Source organism: Pseudorca crassidens, unplaced genomic scaffold (genome assembly GCF_039906515.1).
Source record: "Pseudorca crassidens isolate mPseCra1 unplaced genomic scaffold, mPseCra1.hap1 Scaffold_265, whole genome shotgun sequence".
NCBI lineage: Eukaryota > Metazoa > Chordata > Mammalia > Artiodactyla > Delphinidae > Pseudorca > Pseudorca crassidens.
In genome coordinates this window covers 71,094-84,094 of record NW_027136192.1, presented here as the reverse complement: position 1 = coordinate 84,094, position 13,001 = coordinate 71,094, and positions in this window count along the sequence as shown.

Sequence of the window (13,001 nt, the reverse complement as noted above, 5' to 3'; positions counted from 1 at the left end):
TAATATAGAAGAAAATAGACGCATATATTTCTTTTCTGCCATAATATGACATCATATAAGGAATGTGATTTTATTAGCTAGAAATAAGATTTGCTTTTGTTATTTTAGTACATTTGATCACATAAGAATAATTCTAGATTTTTTCCCCTCCTGTGACTCTCATAGCATCCCCATCTAAAATAGACTTTGGAGATTTAGATCAAATGTCATATCAATTGTCCTAGACTGCTTACTATGTGCTTTCACTATAGATTTTAATGTCAATAGAGAAAGGAGAAGGAAAAGTCAGAGGGAAATGAAACAGGTGTATGCAACACCCCTCTCTACTACCGACATTTCTCAGAATTCTGGGGGAAGTTGCATCTATAAGTGGAAAGTTTTTCACCATGGAACTCACGGTGGTTGAACTTCTCATGAAGAATTTTTTTTTCACTACTGAAGAAAAATATGTTTGATTTTACCATAACTGAAAAGTTCTCCTGTTTCTACTTCTGAGGTTTGCCCTCAAGACTACTGTTGACCTAATGGAAGGGACTCCTATGCATGGAGGAAAAAGTGCACCATTTGAAGGAAAAGCTAAAGGAGTGGTATTCAGGTAGCTCCTCATTCCACCAATGAAAACATACACATAGGTTTTCCACTTTACACCTCATTTTCCACCTTATTTTCATGATTTTGAAATGAATATGTAGGGTCTGATGAGTTTGTCAATAGTCTATAATTATTAGTGTTATTAAAATAGAATACAAATGATAAGCCATATGTAAAAATGCTGTGTGAATAAACTGCTATACCCCAAATAATACAAATGAGTGAATGGCAGTAAATGCTAAGAGGGATTAACAACATAAAGGATATTAAAAAAATGATGACCGTATTTCATATTTATGTGTCTTTTTCTCTCTCACTCTTTTTTTTTTTTTTGCGGTCCGCGGGCCTCTCACTGTTGTGGTCTCTCCCGTTGCGGAGCACAGGCTCCGGACGCGCAAGCTCAGTGGCCATGGCTCACGGGCCCAGCCGCTCTGCGGCATGTGGGATCTTCCCGGACCGGGGCACGAACCCGCGTCCCCTGCATCGGCAGGCAGAGCACTCAACCACTGCGCCACCAGGGAAGCCCTTCTCTCTCACTCTTACTCAACTCCTAAATAACTAAGAGAATATGCTCACAAATGGTAAGCATGTTTTGGATGTTCGATGTGTGTTTGTGGGAAAGAACAAAAAAAACCTGCCTCAATTAGGTCAAATATCATACAAGAGATGAATGAGATTAGAGATGGGATTGGGATTTGTGTTAGTTACTCAATAGCTAACCAATCACAGATATGACAGTGTAGTGCAATATGCAAATATACTTTTAAACAACTTCTCTTAAGTTATCTACTGTCTGTAAAGACAATCACACTCAACTGCTCTGCACTTAACCCCAGAGCTTCTGAGTTAGAATCTGTTAGAAATAGGTACACGTTTCATTGCTTTGGCAACATTTACATGGCTCTGCATCAGGCAATACAACTGCTAAGATCACACGCTGGGAATTCAGGAAAGGCTAGTGTCCAGTTCTGGTCGTTCTACCACCCAACTGTGATCTAGGGTAAATTCCTGATGGAAAAAAAAAGAAAAAGAAAAACCCTGGAGATGCTGAAACAGTATTTCCTACTTCACAGGGTCGTCATGGGGATAAAAGGTCATTAGGATAAAGTGCCTCTCACCCAGGAAACACTGATAAATGCTACTGATGCTACCATCATCATCATCATCATGACTGATCAAGAACATATTGCCACATGGAAATTCAACATTCCCTGGGCCATTCACAACTTTCCTTTAAAGGACTCATATTCTATGTGGGGTCTTAACACCTTCAAATAACAGAAAATACAAGTCTTTACGCCTTTTTTTCTGTAGCTCATTTTGGCATCTTTCACCTCTGTCCACTTAAGTGTTGGTTTAGCATATTCTTGTCACACAAAGAAGCTACTTCCCAAAGAGAGGAACAATGTGTCAAGTGACAAAGACATTGAGTGAAGTCTTTCACATCCTAGATTGTCCACGGTACAGCTCAGCTGGTCTCTGGGTTGGAAGGCCTGGGTCTACTTTGCTCGTCTGTTACAGGGGAAGGGACATGGTCCTTAGCATGTGGTCTGTGAAACAGAGGCAGCTGCGGGTAGAATTATAACACAAGCAGAACTGGCTTCAATTCTTGCTTCTTAGGTCTTTTTCTTCTTGTTCAGCTGTTCAAGGAACTTGCCTGCCCTCTGTCCCTGCCAGGACGATGTTACATCTGCCTGGATAAGTAGGTCACCATTGTATATCAGGAAAGGTCTTATTTGTAATCATCAGGAACCAGATACGGCTAATTTGAGCAGAAAAGGAAACTTTTGGAAGTTTATGGTTAGGTCTCAGTAACTAGAAGCAGACTAAACAACCGAAAGCCAAGGCTATGCTATTGCAATTATAGGGTCAGGCCAAAGTGATGTTATAAGTCCTAGCTGGCCTTGCTACCAAGCAGGAACAGGAAACAGGAGGTTGACCCAGCACTGCTGGCCTTGCTTCTTTACATCATTTATTTGTAATTCAAAATCCAAGAGAGGGGTGCAGTTGGCCAACCTGAGGTCGCCCGACTGTTTTCCATCTGTAAGGGAGACTGAGCATGTGAGTAAACAGTGTATCTGACATGTTCAGCTTGTATAACGAGAGGAAGGCTCTGTTTCACACCAAGACCCACAAAGTGGAAAATTCCCCAAAGAGAAAGGAATTTCAGATCAGATGCTTGGAAAGTTAAAAACAACAACAACAAACAAATGCAGATGTGGAATTAAAGACACGGAGTCATTAAGAACCTATATGTGGAGTGATTCAGACCTGAGTTCACATCTGGAGCAAGCTACTCAATCTTGCTGAGCTTCAATTTTCTTTAAAGGAAACAACGTGGAAGATGATATCCACATGTAACCTGTGGTACACATGAAGGAGGGTAGTACAGTATATGATGCCTGGCACATCCTATGCATTTTCTAAAACTACTAGTAGTACTATTATTATTGTTACTTATTATACAATTTATTGTAGAAATTAACAGGGAGAGTATTAATAAATGTTAATACAGTGCTAAGTGTCACATTTATGATCTCAACTAATTATTTGTTGATTCAACAAACATTCCACATATCAGAAAATAACCTGTTAGTGTGTATATATATATATATATATATTTTTTTTTTTTTACAGAAGAAAGGAAACCCTGAGGCTTAGAAAGTGTAAACAATGTACCAAAAGTCACTCATTTAAGAGGTAATGGAATATTATTCAGCCTTAAAAAAAATGAAGGAGATCCTTTCATTTGTGACAATATAGATGAAACAGGAGTGCATTATGCTGATGAAATAAGTCAGACAGGATAAATACGAATGATATCATTTATATAGGGAATCTAAAAAGAAAAAAAGCCACACTCATAGAAACAGAGTAGAAAACTGGTTGCCAGGGGCTGGGGTGTGGGTGGGGAAAAGGGGGAAGACTGGTAAAAGGGTACAAACTTTCAGCTGCAGGATGAATAAGGTCTGAGGATCTACTGTATAACATAGTTACTACAGTCAATAATACTGTATTGTATAACTAACATTTTCTGAGAGAATAGAACTTAAGTGTTCTCACCAAAAAAAGAAAAAAAGGAAAAAGGTGTCATGAGCTGTTAGATGTATTAATTAACGTGATGGGAAGGATCCTTTTACAACAGATATGTATATCAAATCATCATGATATACTCTTTGACTATCTTACAATTTTGTCAATTATACCTCAATAAAACAGAAAAAAAAGAGGTAATAAAGATGAGACTCCAATCCAGGATTATCCAGCTCAAAAAACTACACTCTTAACCATTACAATATAGTATCCATCCATATGTTGTAACTGTAAAATGCTTAACACAAAGGAAACGTTAAATAAATGGTATTTATTCTAACTCTCATGCTTACTAGATATTAGTTATGTGGTATGCTTTACATCTAACTACAAGGGTATAAGGTGCGAATTCTTGCTACAGAACATAAAAGCCCCTGTGGTACCCTGTAGGATAAACACAGTACCTGTAAATCTCTCATCTCTCAACCCAGAGTCTCCTCAAGTTGGAGGTCTTTACCCCCTTTATAATGTGGGAATAATGCCTTTCCCACATTTGCACTGGGCATGAAAATCCATACTTCCAGGTGTATACTGAACCTCCACTTAGCTCCTCGTCACCTTGGAATCACCAGACCAAAGATCATTTATTCCATTAATATAAATGATGTAGGGATAGAAGTACAGAATATACAGAGAGTGTTGGAGGGATCCAAACAACAAGTCCTCCACTCTCAAAACAAATTTTAGAGTTCCAAAAGTAAAGAGCAATGTTTGGAAATAAAACTAAAAATGAAACTAACATCTACAATTAGCCAAGTATTTGTTATGGGCCAGGCTACTTACTAGGCACTTGATAAACATTACAGCTCATCTTCCTGCAGTCCTTCAAAGTATATAATATTGTTTCTATTTCATAGAGAAGAAAATTGTATCTAAGCAGGTTAGTGATTAGCCCAAGACCACAGGGCTAGGCTGTAAGAAAAGAAGGCCAAGTTTCAGTGGTCAAAATGGTGATGGATGTTATAACTAGAAGATAACGGCTAATCAAATAAAAATATTCAGAACGGTCCTAATGTATTATTAGGATTTCTTTAGAATAACTTGGGTGCCTTAGTGAATACAGTAGTGGTAGGCACTACAGTCTCTTTAATTTGCTAATCATACAAATCTACTTTAACATTCTTGGTGACAAGGAGCTAACTACCGATAAGACAGCTTCTTCAGTTTTGGCGCTACTCCAGGGTGAAATGCCGGAACGTCTTACTGCCTGCAATGTTACCTAGTTCTACCAGGGGGAATAAAGCAGAACAAGTAGCCACTGTTCTTGACAAATGGATACAGTTTCAGTTTTTCAAAATATGAGTGTCAGATTCATTCATTGTATCAGATAGATCTGTCAAATGGCTTTGCCCATTTACTAATGGATGGCACACTGCAGACACACGTTGGGTCAAAGGACTCAATGTCACCTCATTGATACTGTCATCAATATAATTTGTATTGGCATTTTGTCTCACCCTGACTTTAAGGACTATGTGAGGAGATCCAAGTCTCCAGACCATGGACTGATCACCTCTGCTTGACACAGTATTCTCTGCTCATTTCCAGAGGGGACCAAGGATGAGCTCTTGTACTTCTGAGTCTATTCACCCTACCTGGCAACACATACTACCTGGGCTGATTGGATCAAGCAGGAGCCCCAGAGTTTAAATTTCCAGCTGCATTGGAGGAAACAGAGGCTATGCCCCAATCCCATAACCCCTCACTTCTTACTGCTAGCCTATCCTAGGCTGTTCTTGCTGATAGGAGTACTTCATGCTAAAAATTAATTTTGCTTACCTGATGGCAGTCACACAACCTCAAATGCCATTTTTATAAATAAGGCAACCACCAATGGAGTGTGATTTAGGGTTTTTTCTTCTGTAGACCCTGCCTACCCTATAAAATCTCCCATTACTGCATCATGGAGACTATAATCCCTTTCCGAGGGAATAGATTCTTTCCAACCATAAGATGAAATAAGAACTTACATTTCTGTACTGTCCAAAAGGAAATAAATTGATTACAAAATGCAGGAGAATGACTGATTTTCCACATTTGTTGTGTTCATTAAAGGGTTTTTGAATAGACTTGACAGTATTAAAGAAGTTCAACACACACAAAATAAAAATTAATAAATGAAGAGAAAAAATTGCATTTACAACAAACAAAATAAACACATTGATATATAAAAGGCTGTTATACATCGATGAAAAATGGATGTCATAAAGTCACAAACTAAAAAGTATGAACAGCCAATAAAGATATGAAAATATGTTCAACCTTGCTATTATTAATCAAAGAAATACAAATAAAATAATTCAGGTGTCATATTTTACTGACTAGAATGACAAAGTTTTAAAAAACTTGATAATACCGGTATTGATATTGATAATACTGGTACTGATGAGTGTGTGTAAGAAACCACACTGGATGTTAAATTCTTGGTAGAAATAAAAAGCACGGTAACCTTTCTGGAAGACAATATGTCAGTATGTACCAGAACTGACAACCAGCCATTCAAGTTCTAGAAGTCCATTCTAAGGAAATAAACAAATGCTCAAAGACATGAACAAGGATGCTTGTCTCATTGCTTAGCAAAGCAAAACAGGAATAATCTAAATGTTGAACAGTAGGACTGGTTAAATAAATAATAGAATGCTGTTCAACCATTAAAAATGATGCTGCAGATTTTTATTAGGTGATGAGTAATCATACTTATATTACTAAATAAAAATGTTATAGAACTGTTTTGTAGTTTGATATAATAATTAAAGGTATTTTACACTTGCATTGTATTTATATGCACCCCGTCACAAAAAAGTTTCCAAAGATACCCTCAAAAATGTTACAGAGATGATTTATCAGAAATGGGATTTTGAGTTATTCTTCCTTTTTTCTTTAAATCCTTTCAATTTTGGAGTTTCTGCAATGAGCCTGTATTATTTTTACAATTAAAAATATTTAAATTTACAACAAAAGGATCTAAATTCCTCCACTTTTCCATTTATTTTCCACCCTGACTCAGGGCATTTGTGTAATAAAAAAAAATCAGCTTATTTTCTCTTTTGTATCAATCTAAATTTACTTTTCATAAGTTAACTATTTTAGTCTGGCAAAAGTTTCACACAGGAAAATTGTTAAGGTCTGAGTATTCTATTACCTTTAAAAGCACTGGAAACTTTGAAATTCTTTCTTTCAGAATTTTCATATAATACTGAAAGGCGGGGGGGAGGTAGCAAAATGAAGGGAAATAGATAGTAGTAGTCAACTTCAATTAAGAAAAAGCAACAAGAGGCAGTTTGTACTCTTTTGATACGGCAGAAGCCCCATGTGTCAACTCATGCTAAAAAATGTATATATACACACACATATATATGTTTGTGTGTATTATATGTATATGTGACACACACACATAATTAATCCACAGTCTTAGGCTAATCACTCATTGTGGCAGAAACAACGAGCTGTTGACTACACTTTAATTAGCTCCTCCAGCCTGTAGAGGCATCACTAGGACCAAGATAGGAACAACATTCTCCATCTCTGCTTGCATCTGGGTATGGTTCTATCCCAAAGAACGTGACCAGAGGTGACCTGAAGAGTTTATGTCTGAAGGATAACGAGTTGATAATTGTAGCTCGCAGCTTCCTCTCTCCTTTCCTTTTTAGGACAAACGTAGAGCCACTTGATGAAGGTGGTGGGTCCCTGAATAACTGAGCAGAAAACTGACCCTCAGACCACCAAAGCCCATACTACACTCCTGAGTGAGTGAGAAATGAACTGTCCATGTGTTGCTCCACTGAGGTTTAAGGTTTATTATTTAGTGTTTAACTAACGCATTTTTTCTTTAAACCTCAGTTGCCTTCTCTGTAAAATAAAGTCTTTGAAAAGGATCCACTGGAAGTTTTTTCCATTGCTTATGTTTTTATCTTAGTTTTTAATTCTCAGAAACATTGCGCGCATTTTACCTTTTAAGTTAGTAAGTCTACTTTTTTTCCCACAAAGACGGGTTCTTCAAGTGATGGAGAAGTCATAGCAGACTGTTGCTTCAGTTTAAGATACGCATTCACATATGAGATGAGAAGGGTGAGGACCCAGAGAAACGCCTTTGACAGAGGGGAGTGAGAGCATACTGAAGAATGTTTAGTAATAAAGAATTCAGATGGGAGAAACGGATGGGTTACATCTAACAGATTTGCTCAAAGGAATTCTGGAAAGGCATATATGTGAAAATGTATAGCAAAGACATGAAATGCCTTTTGGTCCCTAAATGGATTTCATTTCAAAGACGTGCATATTGCAAATACATGTACCATAACACTTCTCTGTCCACTTCTAGAATTTTCTAAAGCCTGACAGAACATCTGCAGAGAGAGGATGTCATTCCAAGATGATCGACTGCGAGTTACTAAATTAAGATAAAAATGTCCTTAACCTTGAACAGTTTTTAAAGAGATTTTAGAAGAAAGGAGCCCTCCAGGGGGTTGTATAACTATATAATTGTACCCTTTCTAAAAGGCTATTTACAGATACATAATGTTTCCCCTCCATTCTTTAAAGTAAAATATAGGATAAAAAAAAAATAGTTTGGGGATAATATTTGTTTGGGACAGCAGGCACTGCTAATCAGTACCACTCTCTCCTTATTCCTTACTATCAGAGCCCTGGTTTAGGAGACCCCATTATCCTTAAGGCTAAGGTGGCCAGTTTAAAATCCGAGCTGATGAGATCTAAGTGCAAGTCTGCTGACCATCTGTGGTAAAAAATTTGCTCTCTGAGTTAGACACTGCCTTTTTTTTCTTACTTAATTTCTTTTTTTTTTTCCTTTTCTTTCTTCCTGCCCAAATTGTTGGAACACTATTGGAGATTCTGGGGTCACTTTGAAGCTATGTGGACGTGCTAGAGATGTGGAAGCTGGAAGAGCGAAGCAACCCAGTCCCCTGGTGATGCCCTTCAGCAGCTGGACTAACGCTAGAGGGACTATCTCCAAACTTCCTGCTACCCGTGGAAAGTAAGGTAAATCACTCATTCACTTTCTGTTACCTACTAACTGATCCAGAACTCTAACCTCAGGGTTCTAGAACCCTTCTCAGTATCCCATAGTCATACTCATGTTCCGGACTCCTGATCATCAGACTTGCTTATAGCAGATGTATGGGGAGGGTGGGCTCTTCTTGAAGCCCTCATACTTCCTCCCCTACCCCCACCACACACAAATAATGATCTTTATGTCCACTCATCCTTCTATCTACACTCAGAGGCCAGGGCCCCCAGGAAGGCTTCACTGACAACCCTTTACTCCTCTCTACATGCAGAAAGGGTAGAGGTGTGGGCTCTGGAATCAGACTTCCTAGACCTGAATTCTTAATCTGTTACTTACCAGTTTAGGACATGGGCAAAGTGGTTACCTTCTCTGGACACCCCTGTAAAAGAGGAACACTAAGTAGCACCTATGTACCTTACTGAAAGGATTAAATGAGCAAATGCAGGTAAAGTTCTTGTAATTTTTTCTTGGGTCAATCAATTCTAGCTGCTATTGTTACCTTTGACTAATTTAGGGCAGAGTCCCTTTGCCCTCCTTTGGTTCTCTGGGCCCGTCTCATTCACAACACACACAACCGCATACTGCAGAGTTTTGAAAGGTGGTTCTCAAAATGTGGTCCCTGGGCCAGCAATATCAGCCACACCTGGGAACTGGTTAGAACCCTGGCACTGGAGCCCAGCAATCTGTGTTTTAACAATATTCTCAGGCAAATCTGATGCACACTAAAGGTTGACGACAACTGAGAACATCTGTCTCAGACTCTCCTGGAGGCATTCACCAAAAATAGTGTTACAGGACCTTACACCTGACCAGCTGGAGAAGGGGTCTAGTAATTGCCCTGGTTATCATGCTTGTCATGATTTTTCGGCACATAAATGTTTGAGAATCACTGCCATTTTGAATGTGTGTTTCACTTGTCTGTTTTTCCAGTGGACTTTACTTCCTTACAAGGAAGGTTTGTGAAGATTTGTTGCTGTTGTTTGCATTATTAGTTTTATTATGCTAATTCTAGAATCTCTGGTGCATAGTGCAATCTCAGGCAGGAAGTAGTGGCTCATTAAAACAGGTATCCCAAAAGTCTTAGTAGAACTTCAAGATTAATTCCTTCAGGAAGAGGTAAAATTGTCATTAGATGCAGATGATATGATACTATATATAGAAAACCCTAAAGACTCTACATGAAAACTACTACAACTGATAAACGAATTCAGCAAGGTAGCAGAATACAAGATTAACATACAGAAATTGGTTGCATTTCTTTATACCAACAATGAAATATCAGAAAGGGAATGTAAAAAAACAATGCCTTTTAAAATCACAACCCCAAAAATAAAATACTTAGGAATAAACCTCACCAAGAAGGCAAAAGACTTATACGCTGAGAACTGTAAGACATTAATAAAGGAAAGTGAAGATGATTCAAAGAAATGGAAAGACATCTCATGTTCTTGGGTTGGAGGAATTAACATTGTTAAAATGCTCATACTACCCAAAGCAATCTACAGATTTAATGCGATCCCTATCAAATTATCCATGACATTTTTCACGCAATTAGAACAAATAATCCTAAAATTCATACAGAACCATAAAAGACCCAGAATTGCCAAAGCAATCCTGAAGAAAAAGAACAACGTTGGAGGCATAGCCACCCCAGACTCAGACAGTACTCCAAAGTCACATAATCAAAACAGCATGGTATTGGCACAAAAACAGACATATGGATCAATGGAACAGAACACAGAGCCCAGAAATAAACCCACACACCTCAGTTAATCTTTGACAATTAATCTTTGACAAAGGAGGCAAGAATATATAATGGGAAAGAGACAGGCTCTTCCGCAAGTGGTGTTGGTAAAGTTGGACAGCCTTATATAAACCAGTGAAGTTAGAACACATCCTTTCACCATACACAAAAATAAACTCAAAATGTCTTAAAGACTTAAACATAAGACATGACACCATAAAACGTCTAGAAGAGAACAGAGGCAAAATATTCTCTGACATAAATCATACCAATGTTTTCTTAGGTCAGTCTCTCAAGACAATAGAAATAAAAATGAAAATAAACAAAGGGAACCGAATCAAACTTACAAGCTTTTGCACAGCAAAAGAAACCATAAACAAAATGAAAAGACAACCTACAGAATGGGAGAAAATATTTGCAAATGATGCGACCAGCAAGGGCTTAATTTCCAAAATATACAAACAGCTCATACAACTTGATGACAATAAAAGCAAACAACCCAATCAAAAAAAAATAGGCAGAAGACTTAAAGAGACATTTCTCCAAAGAAGAAATACAGATGGCCAATAGGCACATGAAAAGATGCTCAACACTGCCAATTATTAAAGAAATGTAAATCAAAACTACCATGAGGTACCACCTCACACCAGTCAGAATGGCCATCATTAAAAAGTCTACAAATAACATATGCTGGAGAGGGTGTGGAGAAAAGGGAACCCTCCTACAACACTGTTGGTGGGAATGTAAGTTGGTGCAGCCACTGTGGAAAACAGTATGGAGGTTCCTCAGAAAACTAAAAATAGACCTACCATATGATCCAGCAATCCCACTCCTGGGCGTATATCCAGACCAAACTATAATTCAAAAAGACACATTCACCCTGATCTTCACAGCAGCAATATTCACAATAGCCAAGACATGGAAACAACCTAAATGTCCATCAACAGATGAATGGATAAAGACGAGGTGGTACATATATACAATGAAATACTACTCAGCCATAAAAAAGAATGAAATAATGCCATTTGCAGCAGCAACATGGATGCAACTAGAGATTATCATACTAAGCAAAGTAAGTCAGAAAGAGAAAGACAAATACCATGATACCACTTATATGTGGAATCTAAAATATGACACAAATGAACCTATCTATGAAACAGAAACAGAATCAGAGACATAGAGAATAGACTGGTGGCTGCCAAGGGGGAAGCAGGTGGGAGAGGGATGAACTGGGAGTTTGGGATTAGCAGATGCAAACTGGTATATATAGATTGGCTAAACAACAAGGTCCTACTATATAGCACAGGGAACTACATTCAATATCCTGTGATAAACCATAATGGAAAAGAATATGAAAAAGAATGTATATACATATGTATAACAGAGTCACTTTGCTGTACAGCAGTAATTAACACAACGCTGTAAACCAAGTATACTTCAATAAAAAATAAGTTAATTAAATTTTTAAAGAGATTACTTCCTTCAGAAGAACAAGTACTACACATTCACAAAAAAAGTACCCTTTGAAAGTTTAAATTTTTGAATTTCTTTGCCACTTCCTTAGTTTTGATCATCTTGGACAATATATTTTTAATATTGACTTTTAAAAAGAATTGTGTTTCAGTGTTTGCTATCCCTTAGAGAGACAGAAACAGATAAGTACAACTAAATACTTATTTTTCAAAAGTCTCAAAAGTATAAGGGAAATGAAAGTAATTATATCTTCAAATGATTTTGGGGTATGTTTCTAATCTCATACTTCTGATGCGATTAAAGATTAAAACTGTATTAAGACATTTGAGACATGCCGCATTGGTATTAAATGAATTTAATTTTGTGTAAAGTGGTAGAAATATTTTCTTCAGCAAACATACCTGCAGATATAAAATCACAACCATAAATCTACAAAAAAGCAAGCTATTGAATGAAATCTGATTGGTTATTTCCCTGCAGTATGGATCTGCTAATAATTTAATTTACTACTTGCTAACAGAAGCCAAAATTTAAATATACATATATATGTGTGTGTGTGTATATATATATCTTCAATTTTAAATCATTCATATATATGAACAAGGATACATACACATATATAACAATTGTTTATATATATATACACACACAATTTAAATTAAAGAAAGTACATCCGGTGGCCTATTTTTTCCCCCCGATTTCTAAAGAACACCATATTCTATTCTAGGCAGTGGAATGTCAATCCACCTTAAGGGTTGTTCAATGAGCATATCTGAGAAACCACTGGTTTAGCCAATGATGTACTTATTGAGGGAGGCCCTAGTGCCACTGTCAAGAGCTTATCCACAGGAGAGATAAGAAGGTACTTGTTTGGTTTGTGAAAAGAAGGAGTAGTGAGGAATGGCAGGTAGCTGCAGGTTGATGACACGTGATGTCCATATATATGTAGAACCAACACACCCATAATTGCACCCATTTTCCATACCCAAATCCAAATCCTTTATATCATTAATCCCAGGCAAAAATGGTAAGATTCATGTGTGTTACTATCCCACGGCTTCAGGATGCCTATAA